The sequence below is a fragment of the Eptesicus fuscus genome, chromosome 2 (genome assembly GCF_027574615.1).
Source record: "Eptesicus fuscus isolate TK198812 chromosome 2, DD_ASM_mEF_20220401, whole genome shotgun sequence".
Taxonomy (NCBI): Eukaryota; Metazoa; Chordata; class Mammalia; order Chiroptera; family Vespertilionidae; genus Eptesicus; species Eptesicus fuscus.
Genome location: NC_072474.1, coordinates 62548176 through 62554445, shown reverse-complemented (window position 1 = coordinate 62554445; position 6270 = coordinate 62548176). Strand labels below are relative to the sequence as shown.

General features: G+C 42.5%; 1 pseudogene; it reads right to left on the bottom strand.

Moving 5' to 3' along the window:
• Nucleotides 1-887: 887 nt before the first annotated feature.
• LOC129147414 (U1 spliceosomal RNA) lies at nt 888-1039 on the bottom strand (annotated as a pseudogene).
• Between the last annotated feature and the right edge of the window lie 5231 nt (nt 1040-6270).

Here is a 6270-nt window from a genome sequence, read left to right as displayed (position 1 = left end):
CAGCATGGGGCATGTGGGAGGCAGCTGATCAGTGATTCTCTTTCATCATTGATGTTTCTATCTCTCTCTCCCTCTCCCTTCCTCTCTGAAATCAATTATATATATAATAATTGTAAGTCCTTGGGAAGTCTGAGAAGTATGCCTTAGCAAGTACTAGTATATAAGTCTAGGTGCAATGAGTTTATCAGATCCTTACCTAAGAGCAAGCTTCATTGATGGGAATGGTGTATAAGACTGTGTGACTACACTGAACATCTAAGGGCCAGGACAAGGGACCATGCTAGAGCAAGGGGACTTCACAAAAGATGGAGAAAGAACAAGGGAGTGGCTTTGATAAAGTTTGACTTCAGAATAATAGAGTGAAGAACATAATCACAGTTTCCATGTCAGCCCAGGGAGTAAAAGGTGTACATAGGAATTAAGAATACAAAACCTTTGTAAAATTTCCCAAAGTTAGTAACTTAGGCATACTTGTTTTATTATGCTTCACGCCCCCCCCCCAAAAAAAAAGCCTAGAGATTCTGTGTGCTTATATTTAGGGAGAGCAAGAAAGAGTGGTACCTGGGAGATGTCCTACCACTCGTGAGCAAGTCTCAGAGAGATCTCCAACAGGGTATGTTGCCTGGCATGTGTATCCATACGTCTGTATGACTGTGCATGGAGGAAATGTTATGCGGTGCTGGGAGGATATGTGCATATCCTCCTAATAAGGACAATCACATACACTGGCCAAAGGAAAGAAAAAGAAAAACTTTCCATTTTAATCCCATGTCCCATTAAATAACCACATAGCCTTTATAAGATCTACATTTATATTTATCTGTGTGTGTGTGTGTGTGTGTGTGTGTGTGTGTGTGTGTGTGTGTGTGTGTATCTGTTTGTTTTACCAGGGGAGAGTGCAAATAGAGTCCTCCATGACCACACATTATACAGCCGGGCTTCCCACAAGTGGGGAAATCACAACCGGAGTACAACGGGTGAGCTTCACCCTGGGAAAACCACCTTTGTGATCATCGTATCTTCCCTGTCAGGTAAGCATACATTAATATTTTTAATAATTACTATAATTATCCTGTGATAATCACCATGCATATGTTAGAAGTGCTAAATTGTTAAAGGCATATAGACCAGAATTTTTGTAAATCTATTTTGGAATTCATTTATCTTTTCATATACCAGGAGCTCTAAAAAAATGGATCTTGCTTGGACTCCTCTCAACTTTTGATAGGCTCCGATGCTAAGCAATTGGATGGGTGGTTCGGTGGCTAAGAAGAGAGGCAAGTAAACTTAATTCCTAGGGCCTGCAGTAATGAAAAAGGGGGACAAGGGACTGCCCTGGTGTGAGAAGGGACCCTGGGACTCTTCAGCCAAAGTTTCTGATGAGGGCCCTGGGCATTTATTATTTAGACACTCCATCACAAATCTACTTCTGCTTGAACTGTCCTAACATTGTCAATAACACTAGCTGTTTTTCTTTGATATGTCTAGATAGGCCAGAACAACAAGCCCCACTCGACTTTAAAGACATAGAATATAGTCTTGATCTCAAATTAGCTAGGTGCTGAGAGGTACAACAAAAACCACAAAGTCCCTTCTTAATGGATCCTACTGCTAACTTGTTTCTTACATGTAAAAAGATAATAAGCAATGCAAGGCAGAGGCTGATAAGTACCATGCCCGTGGCTGGGCCTAGAACTATGGGCGGGAGTTCATCAAGAAGAGGATCTCTGGTCAGAGAGAAAGCTGTGAGTGAGCCAGAATCAAATAACTTGGGCCTTTTCATTTCTGAGTATGTGTCTTGTGTTTTCCCCTAGACTGGATATCCTTGTGCATATTTTTAGCAAGCCAGAAGGAAGAAAATGCAATGGAAGAGATGGAAAATTCTAAAGAAGGAGGGATGACTGGATAATAAATGTCCAAGAGGGTGAGAACAGGTGGAAAGGTAAGCTTTTATTTGGGGTTGAAGGAGGCAAGATTAGGTATAAAGAAACACAGATATTTAGGGTAGGAGAGTAGAGGGAGTAAGAAAACTTCTATCAGGTAAGCTGGGAATATGCATTTGATGGAAAGATTCAGGAAAGGATTGGCAATGTGAGAAGAGAGAAAATTCCAGAAAGTTGCCAAGAAAAATGCATTTGTGACTATAGCAAGGAGAGGTGAGTAAAAGGATTCCTCAGTAGCAGGGTGGAGCTGCCCAACTGACTGCATGCACTTTTTAGGACCGGATGGCTATGGCCCCAGCAGCTTCCGCAGCATCACTCATCCTGCACTGGAAGCTGGACTGCCGAGTGACTCATAAACGGTGACCCTCTGAAAGCAAAGAGGCTGCTGGCCTTTGAATCCTGCTCCTGACTGGTCCACTACTTGATTCCTATCTTTTTAGAGTGGAGACATGGGCTTGCTAAAATAAACCAAAAACAAATAAAAAACACACAAATAAAACACAGCCTTCTCTGTGCCTGTTTGACCATATCTCAGGCTTTATAGAGACTAGAGATGGCCAAATAAATGCAATCACTTTTTTTTCCCAATATATTTTTATTGATTTCAGAGAGGAAGGGAGAGGGAGAGAGAAACATCAACTGTGAGAGAGAATCATTGATTGGCTGCCTCCCGCACACTGGGGATTGAGCCCACAACCCAGGCATGTGCCCAGACGGGGAATCGAACTGTGACCTCCTGGTTCATAGATCGACGCTCAACCACTGAGTCACACTGGCTGGGCAAATGGGATCACTTTTATCTGCACTTCATATAAGAGATGTTTTGTAAAGTAGCTTTATGGCTATGATAATCTCTTCCACCAGCTAAAATATAGTTTATATTTCTCACTTTTATTATATCAGTATAGTTTAAAAGTAAAGCTGTACCCCAAATTCAGAATTGCTGACAACAGAGTTACATTTAAACCTATTCCTGGGGTGGGGGGAACTATTGGCTTTTCTTAAAGAACTTTTTATAATGGTGAATTGAGGTAGAAAGTCCTAATATCCAGGAAAGGAATATGAAACATAAAATAACAGCTTTCATTGCCTTGCTCTCTACACTCAACTGACACATCACATAATTTACCTCTTTCAGGCCCTGAATAGTTCACCTGCAAAAGGTGCTATGTTTACTGCACTGATGAGGGTGCATAGATTTTTTTTAAACTAAAAGAGACAGATTTATCCATTCTGTGTGACTGAAGCAGCCTGCTCTGAGCTATTCATTTACACCATTTCTTCTTCTTCTTCTTCCTTCTTCCTCCTCCTCCTCTCCTCTTCTTCTTCTTCTTCTTCTTCTTCTTCTTCTTCTTCTTCTTCTTCCATCTTCGTCTTCTTCTTTATGTTTTTTATTAAGCCGCCCCTGGGGATATTTTTCAATTGATTTTTAGAGAGAGTGGAAGAGAGGGGGAGAGACAGAGAGACAGAAACATGGACGATTAGTTACCTCCCATATGTGCCCCAACCAGGGCCGGGGATCTAGCCTGCAACCCAGTTACATGCCCCAACTGGAATCAAACCTGGACCCTTCAGTCCTCAGGCCTATGGGCTATTCATTGAGCAACTGGGTAGAGCTACACCATTTCTTCTTGACTTTTGCTTCCTAGGCTTGAGTAGGGAAGCAGCACCCACCAATGGGTATTCCTTTCTACAGTTTAGGAGAAACAGCAATTATATAAAAAGACATATTTTCCTGTCAATTGATTCAAATGCATAATAAATACAGTCACCCAGATGACTACAGATGCCAAGTCACAAATGTGATTAAATTCTGAGTAAAGTGAAGCATTATTCAGGCATCCAATACACAGAGCCAAGGCCAGTCCTCCTTCCTTCATCAATAAGTAGAGAACTATCTCTGAGAATTTCACCTGGAGCCCTTGCTTGAGTCTCCAAGCAGAGGGTGATATGATTTATAGTTTTAGCCCTGACTAGTGCCACAATTACTTGAAATATGGTATGCTTCCACACAGCATATAGCTAATATTTTCCCTTAACAAAGATAAGATATAGTTCAAATCATGTAACTCAGTTTAATGTTAGGCTTAGAATAAATTAGTTTTACAAATGGAATTTTAAGTAAGGGTAAAAGCATTGTAGGGGGGAAAAGCACAAAGAGACTCCTGCATCAATAGAATAAAATTTAATAAAGGCAAGTGTGCACAACACACAGGAGAAGAAAAACAGGCAATATATACATAGAGCAGCCCCCCACTATCTGCTGGGGATTCATTTCAAGACCCCCAGTGGATGCCTGAAACCATGGATTATACTGAATCCCATACATACTATGCTTTTTCCCATACACATTCCTATGATAAAATTTAACTTACAAGTTAGGCAGTAATTTGTAAATTAACAGCAATAAGTAATAATAAAGGAGAATAATTATAACAATATAGTGCAATAAAAGTTATGTGAATGTGGTCTCTCTCTCTCTCCAAATATCTTATTCTGTATCCACCCTTTAATTTAAAGGAAGCACCTTACAGCTTCTCTTTGGCAAGTCTGAATTGCCAGCATCACTACTCTTGCATTTTGGGGCCATCGTTAAGTAAAACAAGGGTTATTGAACACAAGCACTATGATAGCCATGGTAGTTGGTCTGTTATCTGAAGCGGCTACTAAGTGACTGGACTCCTCTAAAGCCATAGGTCCGAAATCGAAACCATGATCTTCCTAACTTCTCCAGGATTTCCCACTTCAGGGAATGACCTCACCACTCACTTGTCCAAGCTAGAAACAGGGGTATCACTACAGCTCCTTCTCCACAGTCAATCAGGCAGCATCCATTGTGGATCCCACCTTCCTAACACCTCTCAAATTCACCTCTTTTCATTTTGAACTCTGGCCACTGCCTATATTCAACCTCGCAGCGTGTCTCACCTGGCTGAAGTGCATCGCCCTCATTTAGTCTCTCTCCTTCTATCTCTCTCCATGCAATTCATTTCCCCCCTGCAATTTGAGTGATCTTTCCCAAATGTTAATCAATCATATATCATTTTTGTACGAGTCAAGGTCCAACTAGAAAGCAAACTACTCTGAAAAGCAGATATACTGAAAACTGGTTACACAGGTGATGAAAGAGCTAAGAAGTCAAAGAAAGGGTGGAAAGGTAACCCAGAGATTAGCAACAACAGAAGAAAGAGCTCCTACTACCTCAAGCAGGGAGGGACAAAGGGAAAGATGGTTATTACTGGAGCCCAAAGTCTGGGTCACCCAGGAGTAGTGGGAGCTATCCAGCCAGTGCAGAGAGACGAGGCCACAGAGCAGGTAGAGTTGCAGCTGGCAATGCTGCCTTGGGTGGAAAGACTCTAGGAGAGACACCATGATTTTGGCCTTCCCACCACCGTCCACTTTCCCAATAGTATCTCCATCTGGCCACACCCAGCCAGAAGCCAGGGCATATAAGAGCCCACTGCAGCTTGCAGAGGTCAGACAAGGCAGTCCAAGGAAAGGACTAGGAAAGGATGTGGTCCAACACTGATGACCTCCCTCCTAGAAAATCAACAGTGTCCCAGACCTGAAGCCCTCAGCACAAAGTACTATGGGAGATAAGTTCATGTGCTCTCGCTCTGGACCCTGCCTGTCTCTCTAGGGCCACCTTTCACCAAGTTTGTCAACCCTACCTACCCTCACACTCAACTCAGTACTGCCAGCTGACTACCCACCTGCATCTTTCTGAGTACGCTAAACTCTCTCACTGCTAAGCCTTTACATGTGCTACTCCCTAAAGCTAGAATCCACTTCCCACCCCTTCCCCACCTTCACACACCCAGCTCCTACTCCCACAGCGGTTCTGCCTCATTGCACTTGTCAGCCAGGAACGGGTGGGGAGCCTCCCAGAGCCTCCCACCCACACCCTCCCTGGTCTATTGGGTGTCATTTCTGTGTGTTTCCATGGCACCCTGTGCTCGCCCCGGCATAGTGTTACCCCTGGTTACTGCAACCATCAGTTTTCTGATCTTCCTCATTAGAGTATAAAGTCCTTAAAGGTAAGGACAGTATCCTATTCTCCTCCTCAGTGTAAAGGATAGTGCCCGGTACATTTAGTGACCACTTGTTGAATAAATTAATACGGTTGGTTTTAAGGGAAGTTATACTGCACTTAGGATGTGACTTCACTTTTCAACCACAAGGTTTATTTTAAAAATTTACTCCAAATATTTTTAATACTGGAAAGTTTTCCCTTCTGAAGGCCAGGGACTCCCTCCAAGATATTTTTGGGATATGACTTCAAAACTGAAAAACCACCTAAAAATAGGAGGCAAGAAAGCTAAAAAAG